At 43.2% G+C, this 12,970-nt stretch overlaps 1 protein-coding gene across 1 annotated transcript in view; it reads right to left on the reverse strand.

Moving 5' to 3' along the window:
* LOC124747733 (CAD protein) overlaps nt 1–12,970 on the reverse strand; it is a 527,676-nt gene that overhangs the window by 195,233 nt on the left and 319,473 nt on the right. The gene's annotated exons all lie outside the window — the stretch shown is intronic.

Below are 12,970 nucleotides of genomic sequence, written 5' to 3' on the forward strand. Positions count from 1 at the left end.
TGCAAATGCCACAATAACATTTACACACTGTGATTCGTTTACTTTTGCCAATAAACACGTTAAGAGTTCGAATCTGTTCGCTCTTTACAAATTCGAAACCTGGGATTCCGTGAAACAAAACTCAACCTTCGAATGAATTTCGATATTCATCTTTAAAATTTTGGTTACTGGTTATACGTAACCCCTTTGGTCCCTTCCAACCTGCATCGAATATTTTATTTTGCTGTAGCCTTCCTCCATTCAGAGTTAATCCCTGCTGGAACTACAAACATATTTGCTTATTTGACCTTGCCATGATCTTGAATAATGTGTCATTTTAAACGCAAAATTTGCCGCTCTGTTCAAATCTTAAATCAAACATTAAGGTTCCCATTAAACAAATGACTTTAACCTCCCAATTAACTTGAAAGTCACATTCTAGTAGCAATACGTGACCCTCTCTGTCACTTGCAACTTTCAGATAAAACATTTAGCTGTATTATCTCTGCCGACCGTGGTGGCCGAGCGGTTCTAGGCGCTCAGCCCGGAACCGCACGACTGCTACGGTCGCAGGTTCGAATCCTGCCTCGGGCATGGATGTGTGTGATGCCCTTAGGTTAGTTAGGTTTAAGTAGTTCTAAGTTCTATGGGACTGATGACCACAGCTGTTAAGTCCCATAGTGCTCAGAGCCATTTGAACCATTTGTATTATCTCTATCCCGATTCACCGATTCACTCCTCATAAGTGGAGGAGGGAGGGAAAGTTACAAACTTAGAGGAAAGGGAAAATGGTACAAACTAAACATAAATATTGATTACTTATAAAGTTACCCTTGAAGAAATTGCCTTTACGACAGTTCAACGAGTAAATGTGAACTCTCTGCGGTAGATGTCATTTCACTGCGGTAGATGTCATTTTCACGACCTCCTTTTATACGAACAGATGTAATATGAAATTTAAGAGGTCCCGATGATTATTCTGAACTATTCTCGTGAAAGATTATCATAACAGGCAATGTTAACCACTTACACACTCTTCATAGCAAGAGAGTAGTATAACTACCATCAACAATAAACTTCATAAATATCGATTTACTTGTGGAGATTGCCATTTTACTCGATTTCTTTTGCCATTTTACTCGATTTCTTCACTTCATATATACTAGAATGGTCAGCAGAAAACCTACATATGGATTGTGTTTCTGTGAAATAGTATTGCGGAATGCAACTGACATGATCTACGCATGTGATACTCCTTTTCACTGACAGGATAACAACCACTTCACAGTCCTGTGCCACGTGAAACTGCCGCAGAAGACCCTGGCAACGTAGTGCGCCAGAAGCACTTTCGAGTAACAACTTTTAGTACGTTGACAGGTAGATAACTCTAAATGTTGGAGCGTGTACATGAAGCTGACACAGCCATATAATCTAAATTAATGCACTTTTCCGTTGAGCTCACAATAATTCATTTTTGAGCACTGTAATTTTTTTCAGTGTAATTCTAGTGCGAAACATTACTGATGTGATACTAACCGTGTTACATCTAAATTGAAAGGGACTATCACAAAAAATTAGTGAACAACAAAATGCAAAATACAAATGTATCAAGAGCGGCACAGATAATCCACAAACAATACAAGCCTCTCATTGTTACAAACCTCTCCCGCATTCAACAGAATAACGTGCTTGTATCATAAGCAGTGCCCCAAGATACACTAGCACCGCGAGCATTCATTCACACACAATATCGCCTTGACACTTAAGGAGGTATTCAAAAAATTCGCCGAACGACTGTACAGGAACTTTAGACACTAATAATCCCTTCACCCTAAACCTGTGAAGCTATGATTACAACCATAGGTGGAAACATAATCGCCCAGAAACACTCCCTGCTAGCGACAACTGACCACCTATCGATAATACAAGCCCATAAAAAAAGAAAATTCTGGTGAACCTATGGATTACTGCAGAAAGAACTGGCAACGCCAGCTGAATGTACCCAGGTGACCATCCGGCAAAACGCAGGGAAGCCGTACAGCACACTAAACATAAACAAAAATCTAACAAAACCGCACATATTGGACCATCGATTTATGAGAACCATGGCATGTTACAGGTACGCATCTGGCGCAGGGGACATCATCATAGGTGCCCAACCCAGCAGTACTCCTCTTCGATTGGACTGATGAATGGTACTGAGCATTGCACGATACCCAATAACTAACCACAACCTTACCATTGCATGATCTGTACACAAGAACGCAACTGCTCTTACTACCAGCCCAGACTATAGCAGAGTCTCTCTCCCCCCCCCCCTGGCGCTTACCGCGCACTTTCTTATCCTCTGCTCTCAAACCTACCACGCTTCGTTCGCTTTTCGACCACTTCTCCTAGATGGGCCAGTATTAGTTTGTGAGACATTTACTTGATTCGAAAAGGCAGAGAAAATTGTTCTGACTGCCTTCGATATGTGCTCGGTTTTTAGACGTACACTGGATTCAGCGACTAACTTAGCTTCTGTTTTCGGCTAATCGCAGGTACGTAATAACCAACACAACAGGTAAATTCCCTTCAATGGGATACACAGTATGCTTGATGTGAACCACTATCAGATAGAGAGCACTAATAATATCGGAGCTGATAGAATACTTTAATTTGAGAGAACACGAATGTGTCGTATCGGGAGTGACGCAAAAGCGACGAGTGGAATTTTCTCGCGAAGAGCCCCCCCCCCCTCCCCAAACACACACACAACTTCTGAGAGCAGTGATATCCGTGCATTCCAGGTGACGCTGTGATATGACAACGGCAGCCGCACAAATCTGCCTCCGGATTGAGGGATTAACAGAATCTTGGACCACAGACGAATCGCACGTAAACCATTATCTCAGAGCCAAGAGATAAAACTGTTTCTCTGAAGCTAAAGCTAAGAGGACAGAAGGTCGTTTCACGACTATCAGAAGTTATTTTCTTGCGGTGAGGTAAACGAGCACCCAAGCACGTCACCGACTTCCCACGCAGATCCTGTAGACTTCGTTCATGGGTCTCTCTTGAATATGTGACGCACGTAGCGGCAGTGGCAGCTTGCTAGAATCATTCAGAGTGTCCACGGATAGCTACAGCTTTTGCAACTTCCACAAGCCTGAAACGCGTACCAAAACATACTGCACTAGCTTAGCGTCCGCTGCTTGCCTGCACAATTTTTTTTAGTTTTTTTAATCGAATTTTTACGTTATTCAAAAATTACAATACGTTGTAAACTTGTCACGCTAATTAAGGTCATAGAAGCATGGTCTTCCCCTTCTGTACTTCCGACCAAAAAGCAGTTAATCATGCCTTTTGCGTTCTTGAGGTGATATTCCCATATAAACTTTCACCCCTAACACACAGTTCTTTATATCTAACCGGAAAGTGAAATACCAATTTTCAAACATTTAGCTTTAAAATTTTTTTACTATAGCGAAATACCTTCTTAAAAATTTTCATCACCTTAGGAATAGCATTTCAAAAACCGCAAAACAATATTTTATTTCTAACAGAGAAACTAAATACTAATTATCAGAGCTTTAGCTCTTAAAAGGCTTTCATAATAAAATAGTTTCATAAAACGTTTCAACCCATATTTCACTCCCTTAGTGATTGAATTTCAAAACGCACCAACATTTTTTTATTTCTAATCAAGAAGTGAAATACCAAGTTCCGTAGACGCAGCTTTAAAATGCTTTAATAGTTGATTAATAATGATTTATTTTCAAAAACACTCTCACTCACTATTTTACATCCTTGGTTGTCGAATTTCCAAAAATGCTGAAACACGTATTTTTTTGAAACTTCCTGGCAGATTTTTTTTTTAATTTATGTATTTAGTTAGTTTTTCGAATTTAGCGCTGCTACAAAACAGTTGGCTCTGACGCGTTTCAAGGACACATCTGTCGATTCGTAGTGTTTCGTTACTTCCAACGACTTCCTAGCACTCTTCCTCCGCGCATTCTTGTTCAAGCTGAGTTCATTACTGTAATTTCGTGTCTTTCGTTTAGTACAGTACTTTGAAATGCTTGTGGAAGCTTCTTTGTCACACCCGAAAGTTAGTATGAAAAAGAGGCCTGGCAGGTGTAGCGACGTAAAAATTAAAAAATGAGATAGAGCCAACAGCACCCGGTGTTCCCAGGCGGTCACCCATCCAAGGATTAAAACTGTGTGCCCGACCGAGACTCGAACTCGGGACCTTTGCCTTTCGCGGGCAAGTGCTCTACCATCTGAGCTACCGAAGCACGACTCACGCCCGGTACTCACAGCTTTACTTCTGTCAGTATCTCGTCTCCTACCTTCCAAACTTTACAGAAGCTCGTAAACAACACTCGCCATTCCTAACCCGTGTCGTTATTGGTGACGAGAAAAGGCGTCTGTATGTTAACATAAGGAAAAGTCAAGTGGCTCTGAGCACTATGGGACTTAACTGCTGAGGTCATCAGTCCCCTAGAGATTAGAACTAATTAAACCTAACTAACCTAAGGACAAAACACACATCCATGCCCGAAGCGGTCGCGCGGTTCCAGACTAGCGCCTAGAAACGCACGGCCACTCTGGCCGGGTAACATAAGGAAAAGAACCTAACAGTTGAGTCCAAACAAATCATCAACTCGCCTACAAAGACGTGTGCGCATCTACACAAAATAATGTTACGCATCTGGTGGAAACAAAATAATGTTACGCATCTGGTGGAACAGCGACGGTGTGGTATACTACACTACTGGCCATTAAAATTGCTATACCAAGAAGAAATGCAGATGATAAACGGGTATTCATTGGACAAATATACTAGAACTGACATGTGATTACATTTTCACGCAATTTGGGTAAATAGATCCTGTGAAATCAGTACCCAGAACAACCACCTCTGGCCGTAATAATCGGACTTGATACGCTTGGGCATTGAGTCAAACAGAGCTTGGATGGCGTATACAGGTACAGGCAGCTGCCCATGCAGCTTCAACACGAGACCACAGTTCATCAAGAGTAGTGACTGGCGTATTGTGACGAGCCAGTTGATGAGAGATCTGGAGAATGTGCTGGCCAGGGCAGCAGTCGAACATTTTCTGTATCCAGAAAGGCCTGTACAGGACCTGCAACATGCGGTCGTGCATTAGCCTCCCGAAATTTAGTTTTTCGCAGGGATCGAATGAAGGGTAGAGCCACGGGTCGTAACATGTGAAATGTAACGTCCACTGTTCAAATTGCCGTCAATGCGAACAAGTGGTGACCGAGACGTGTAACCAATAGCACTCCATACCATCACGCCGGGTGATACGCCAGTATGCCGATGAATACACGCTTCCAATGTGCTTTCACCGCGATGTCGCCAAACACGGATGCGACCATCATGAAGCTGTAAAAAGAACCTGGATTCATCTGAAAAAATGACGTTTTGCCATTCGTGCACCCAGGTTCGTCGTTGAGTACACCATCGCAGGCGCTCCTGTCTGTGAAGCAGCGTCAAGGGTAACCGCAGCCATGGTCTCCGAGCTGGTAGTCCATGCTGCTGCAAACGTCGTCGAACTGTTCGTGCAGATGGTTGTCGTCTTGCAAACGTCCCCATCTGTTGACTCAGGGATCGAGACGTGGCTGCACGATCCGTTACAGCCATGAGGATAAGATGCCTGTCATCTCGACTGCTAATGATACGAGACAGTTGGGATCCAGCACGGCGATCCGTATTACCCTCCTGAACGCACCGATTCCATATTCTGCTAACAGTCATTGGATCTCGACCAACGCGAGCAGCAATATCGGGATACGATAAACCGCAATCGCGATAGACTACAATCCGACCTTTATCAAAGTCGGAAACGTGATGGTACGCATTTCTCCTCCTTACACGAGGCATCACAACAACGTTTCACCAGGCAACGCCGGTCAACTGCTGTTTGTGTATGAGAAATCGATTGGAAACTGTCCTCATGTCAGCACGTTGTAGGTGTCGCCACCGGCGCCAACCTTGTGTGAATGCTCTGAAAAGCTAATCATTTGCATATCACAGCATCTTCTTCCCGTCGGTTAAATTTCGCGTCTGTAGCACGTTATCTTCGTGGTGTAGCAATTTTAATGGCCAGTAGAGTACAAATTGCCTCCACGAGGAATAACCATCATCGCTGACTTTTATTGGCAACTACTGAGATGTGTTGCAGAGGCAATCCACGAACATCTACAAGGAAGACTGCCTGAAGTGATGCTACTTCACGATAACGCCCGCCCATGTTCTGTTAATCTGACAAAAAATAATATACCGGAGTTCGTTTGGCAAGTCATTCCTCACCCACCTTATTCAACTGATATTGGGGCCTCAGGTTTTCATCTTTTGCGCTCTCTATCTAACAACCTTCCAGAAACTTCCTTTCTGGATGAAAATGCGCAAAAATAATTGATGGACGACTACCTATCCTGGAAACCACGTGCTTTCTACAGACGCGGAATCGAAAAATTACCCCAGCACTGGCAGACTATCCTATACTGTTAAGGAGAATATATTATTGAAGACTACGGTTTCTGCGACATCTATATGTTGTGTTAAACTTATAAAAAACGCTACTAACTTATGCACCAACCCAGTATTTCTGAAAGTTAGCGCGCGCGCTAGAGGCACTATTTGATTGTTGTCTACAAGAGTGTAGAAGAGGGCAAATAAATCTAATACGTGAGTCTATGGCCAGAGCTATCGAACACCAATTAATACAAAGACAGTCATCAGAAAAATTGAGTACACCATCGCAGGCGCTCCTGTCTGTGAAGCAGCGTCAAGGGTAACCGCAGCCATGGTCTCCGAGCTGGTAGCAGAAGCTCTACAGCAGAGTCATAATTGTATTTTACATAGGATAAGTCTTCCGAACTTTTTTTAAGACACATCACATGTGTTTCAAGTTTACGAGCAGCTACTTTTTTTTTTTTTTTTTTTTTTTTTTTACGACTGTCCTCATTTGCATTACTGTTTTCGTATACATTGCTTTTCACGTTCCATAACACTGGCCGTAGATGTATTGCATTTGTGAAGTTCATTGTTCTCTCACTGTACTGGTGATCGACAATAAAATATTACGGTGACAAGTACGTGATTCCTTGAGTCCTTCCACCAAACCGTTGGAAAGTCAGGTACCAAGAAGCATTTCAGTGAGAAGCGTACTTTTTAAAAAGATCACATCAAACTTGAGTATGAATCACCGGTAGCCAAAACCCAAAGAATGACAGCAGTGCCGGCTCGTAGGTACACATTCTCGGTATTCACAAATTTTTAAATTCAGTTAAATATGAGAGTGCGAGATTAATAGCATCTGCTGTATAACAGCTATGCTCATCAACATATTTATAAAAACTTCAGCCACTGCCAATAATAATAACAATAATAATAATAATAATAACATGCCTAACTTGTCTGAGCCGGCCGAAGTGGCCGTGCGGTTAAAGGCGCTGCAGTCTGGAACCGCAAGACCGCTACGGTCGCAGGTTCGAATCCTGCTTCGGGCATGGATGTTTGTGATGTCCTTACGTTAGTTAGGTTTAACTAGTTCTAAGTTCTAGGGGACTAATGACCTCAGCAGTTGAGTCCCATAGTGCTCAGAGCCATTTGAACCACTTGGAACTTGTCTGAGAGTAGGATGAATTGTTTTTGTGAAATAATTATTGTTTTACACATAATTAAGTACAGTTTATGGCAACAACGAAATAATGTTTAAGGTTTCGCTAGTCTCCGTTTCGCATTTCTGTGAAAGTGAGATTTTTCGTGCTTTTTATTTTTCGGAATATTGTACAATATTCCTAATTCGTATGTTAGTTCAAGAATTAATTTCTTGGCTGAAAATCAAGCATTCTTACGTTGCACCCACATAACGAGTTACGATTATTATACACTTCTTTGTTAAATATTCGCTTGTAGTAACGCTTATCTGATTTCGTCACTTTCTCAGACAACGAATCTGATCTGGAATGCTCTAGTTTCTTTGTGGCTAACCTTTCCTGGGATTCTCTTTTCTGTTCATGCTTAATACAGGTTCAACAGAGTTCATGCTGACAGTCCACAGGAAAGCTGATTCCCGCACAGTAGACAACTAACTCCAAACTCAAAATAATGTGTGTGAATTCCTGAGGGACCAAGCTGCTGAGGTCATCGGTCCCTAGACTTCCACACTACTTAAACTAACTTATGCTAAGGATAACACATACACCGTGCCCGAGGGAGGACTCGAACCTACGGCGGGAGGGGCAGCGCAATCCGTGACACGGCGTCTTGAACCGTGCGGCACTCCAAACACAAACACCCGTTTGCGGAAATGATTAAATTCGAGTAGTACTATCTACCACTAAGGTCACTTCACTAGAATACAAATGAGGCGCTGAGAGCCATAAGGGCCAAAAAGCACAATGTCTCGACCTTCCCTATTCAAATGAACATCAGAGAAACCAGTGAGAAGGCTGTTCGTGAATGTTCAAATATATGTACAGTGTAGGCCTACAGTACAGATAATCCGTAAGATCACCAGATGTAAGAAGCACGAATAAATGCTACAGTCTCACAATCGACGATGTGCTTTCTGGTTCTAAGCGCCTCACATGGATTACTGAATGATAAAATACAAAACTTTATGTATCATGTCTTGTTCAGAATCCCACAAAATAGGTTTTTCTCTCAGTATAACTTTAACATATACTGATGTCCGATCTAATTCTAGTATATAACGTGTGAATTCGCATGTCTGTGGAGTGTGCTACCGCCTAGGGAAATTTATGGAGAACGTAGGTAAATCTGCTGCAGTGTGCTACCACCTGGTGCAATTGACATAAACTAGTAGTTGAGTGGTAAAGGCTAGCAGTGCACGCCATGAACCGTGCACATTGGTTATCAAATCCGTATGTATTCGGCCCGTTAATTTAAATCATGTTTCATTGTTCTCGAATAAGTGTATTCCCAGCACCAGTAGTATAGTTAAAATTTTCGGAAGCAGTTTACTTACTCGAAAAGAAACGCATCCACAAAGCCTAATTTATGTTTATCCTCCTAACGTTTTTCCTCGTGGAATGTAAAGGTAGAACAGCTATAATAATTTCGAGGATTTCGCTTTCATCAACTTGGCGGCAATACTGTGGCCCATCTAACACTTCTGCCCACGAAATCTATTGTCGCAAACATTGCCGACCAACGTTCGCCAGCGATGTTTCCACACGTCGCTGCAATTAGAGAGGCCGGCAATACTGACGACCTCTGGCTGCGATTAGTGTGGCTAGTAACGAAGCTCGCCACAATGCCGGGATATACTGTCGGCAATATGCAATTCCTATAGCCTGTGAAACGTTCCTCTTGAAAAGAGAGACGATGTGTAATGCTTCCACAACATTAGCATTTTATTCTGCCTCATATCTCATGTGGGTCGATAGAATTATAATCTGAACCTTGAACACCTAAGAAACGAGGTGTGAATCCACGTTTGTTCTTTCGAAACTATGCTGCTCTTTGATGATGGGGATTCCTTTGCGCGCACAATGTCAAGGTCTTTAGCGTCAGTTCTAATCTCTTATTAGACGTTTGTGCTTAATAAATAAAATATCAGAATAAAAACTGTGTTCCGGACCAGGACCCTGAACTGAAACCTTGCCTTTCGAGGAAAAATGCATTTTTCAATCAATTTATGAAGTAAACACTGCATTCGAAAACATTTTTTAAACACTGATTTGGTGCTGTTCAAGCAGAAGAAACGACCCATCCTCACAGTTTTACTTCTTGGAACAATTCCCTAATGCTAGTCCCACAGAGTACGGAGGCCTATTGAAGTTTGGAAAGTAGAAGATAGTCGCAGTAGTACTGCGAATCTTGAATCGTGCGTGGGTAGCTCAGTTGGAAGTAGTGACCTTTGCCTAGGAACGTGAACAACGTTGGAATATGGGATCGCCTGCGGAAATGTAGCTCAGTTATTAACAGTTAAAATTGTGTTATCTGACGTTCAAATGTTTCCACAAATAACAGTCGCTGCGCTGCGCGCGGCGGCAAATTTATTCAGAGTTCTTAGTGGTTCTGCTGTAAAATTTCCGGCTTTTTAAATACTAAATCCAGCTAATCTTCCTTTGTGTTCGGCGAAGCAGTGAGTTTTTCGCTTACCACTGTCTTCCGAATCTCTTGGGAAAAATACACAAGGGTTCTCGTCCGACAAGAATAGTCGTCATGTTCTACCCCGTGTCTTGGAAATCAGTGACTGGTTATACGGTAACTTTGGTACTTATAAAGACATAATGCTGAATTCACCCAGGTAGATAGTGAGCAGTGCGGTGTGTTTGTTAAATTGTATGAGTGTTTTGTTGAGCAAGGCTTTACTAAAAACTCACGTAGTGTTTGAATTTCGCCATCGTGACGATTTGTAATGCAAACAGGAAACCTGAAAACTGTTGGGATTTTGAACCTGTCCCCAGAACTCGGGAATGGTTTGGTATAGGTTCGTCTCAAACACGCCCAGACAGGCGTTCCTGAAAAGGTGCCGCCTGTGGGACAGGGAGGTTAGTCGGAACGGGATCGAATCCGCCCGGCGGGCTGACGACGTGTGTCGGTGTGCCGGCCAACCTGAACATTGTTTTCAGACTGTTTCCTTCATCTCAGTAGTTGGATACTGGGCTCGTACCCAAGTCTCGCCTCGATTCGCAAACATTTACAAAAACTTCTGCTCACTTTAACATGGATAACATTACATGCAGATAGTTGGGGCACACATATTCCGTCTTGGATATAATTGGGTGGCGGTAGGAAGGGCATATGGTTCAAATGGCTCTGAGCACTATGGGACTTAACTTCTGAGGTCATCAGTCCCCTAGAACTTAGAACTACTTGGTAACGGATTTGGCGTGGTTGTTAACGGATTTGGCGTGGTTAATTTACGGGGTTGCCATATGCCCTTCGCCGGCCAGGGTGGCCGACCGGTTCTAGGCGCTACAGTCTGGAAAAATCCGTTACCAACCCCGCCAAATCCGTTACCAACCCCGCCAAATCCGTTACCAACCCCGCCAAATCCGTTACCAACCCCGCCAAATCCGTTAACAACCCCGCCAAATCCGTTAACAACCCCGCCAAATCCGTTAACAACCCCGCCAAATCCGTTAACAACCATGCCAAATCCTGCGTCGATGCGGGACAAAGATGCATAAAGGAAGCACAAGTTCTTTCGAAATATGACCGGGTTAAAAAAATATATATTTAAAAGAGGGTCCAGTAGTTGCACTGTCATAACAGAATGAGGTCGTGAGCAGGTCACGAAACTCTACATGCCCTCCCACATTACGGTATCAGGATGTACAATAGTTATCTACCCAGTACAGAACCCCGCATGGCACTTGTGTAACAAGCCAGGTCACGTTCTCGAAAACTGTCCGCAGTAGGTTTTGTGTTGAGTAATGATCTACAATAACATACAAGACAACCACTGCAGGATATGGCACCCGCAACAGTGAAGCCACCACAATGGAGTGTACAAGACAACCACTGAGCTCATTCGAAGACTTCCCTCCTTTGATTAAAGGAACAAGAAAAGCTTCACTACAGAAAGGGAGGGGTTGCGAGGCAAGCGGGAGCAGTACTCAGTTCCAACCTGTAAGGAAACAGCATAAAAGTAGCTGACGCGAGAATTTGTTACAGAGATACTGCAAGTGTAGGATCATCCCACTCCCAACAAATGTCAGAGCAACAAAAAAAGGGTCACTGGTTCAAATGGTTCAAATGGCTCCGAGCACTATGCGACTTAATTTCTGAGGTCGTCAGTCGCCTAGAACTTAGAACTAATTAAACTGAACTAACCCAAGGACATCAAACACATCCATGGCCGAGGCAGGATTCGAACCTGCGACCGTAACGGTCGCTCGGTTCCATACTGTAGCGCCTAGATCCGCACGGCCACTCCGGCCGGGACGGCCACTGGGAAAGGAAATTTACTAAGAAGGATATCACAAACAAGAAGGACGCAGAGGTCTGGTAAATAAGGAACTGACGACCGGACTTGAGATGCTAACAGTGAAAGCTGTGGTAGACCAGAGAGAACGATCAAACGTAACAGACCATCTGATCACAATCCCTAATGACCGAAGGAATACATCAGGCTGCAACGCAACAACGGCCGATTGAGAGTTCGTCAGCTGAAAATGACGATGAAATCATAAAAATGGAATCAAAGCGAAACACGCATCGAGAACTGCCGTCGCTCTCACTGACGCTGAGGAAACCGTTTGAGGGCACTGAGAAATCGCAAACACCAAAGCGCAGAAAAATCTTCAAAATAGGAGATCATGTAACTTAGCGCACAAATAAAGTACAAAGGCTGTTTTGTTTGGAAAAGCGTTCTGTTTCGGGCAGCCAGAAGTCAGCTGACGAAACTCCTTAATAGATTATGAGGCAAAATGTTTAGCCCTTTCAGTTATTTATTTATCGTATGTCATACGTCGCTATTCTTACACACTTTATATTTAATTACAAACTGATACCTAAGACACTGAATATAATCGATACCCCCCCCCCCCTGTTGCAGCTAGGAAGTCGATGAAGGCTCCCTTGTAAGCTCGAACTAGGCATTATTCTACAATGCGCTGAATTCTACAATGCGCTGAATTCTTGGAGATGGTATCTTGCTCCATTGGCAGAGGGCGCCAGCACTTCTTCCATGGCCAGTGCGTATAAGGTTTAAAGTTCTCAACAATTTGCGTGACTAACTGAAGCCAGGCGCCTTCGCATTTATGATGAAGCTTTAGCATTTTCGGTGGACAGTGTTCTCGCCAGTGTTTCCAGATATTGTGGCGGTGGTCTCGATTTAAGGGCAGCCAAACAATCCTTGTCCTAGTAGTCAACAACCTCAAATATTCAAATTACCAGCAAGGCGGTTGGATTTATTGAAGGTTGGGTGGGGTATTGCGGCAGAAAATGTAGGTGACGTAACGCCACAGAATAAAGCTGACTATAGTCCGATTAAAATTGCTT

This window comes from Schistocerca piceifrons, chromosome 1 (genome assembly GCF_021461385.2).
Source record: "Schistocerca piceifrons isolate TAMUIC-IGC-003096 chromosome 1, iqSchPice1.1, whole genome shotgun sequence".
Taxonomy (NCBI): Eukaryota; Metazoa; Arthropoda; class Insecta; order Orthoptera; family Acrididae; genus Schistocerca; species Schistocerca piceifrons.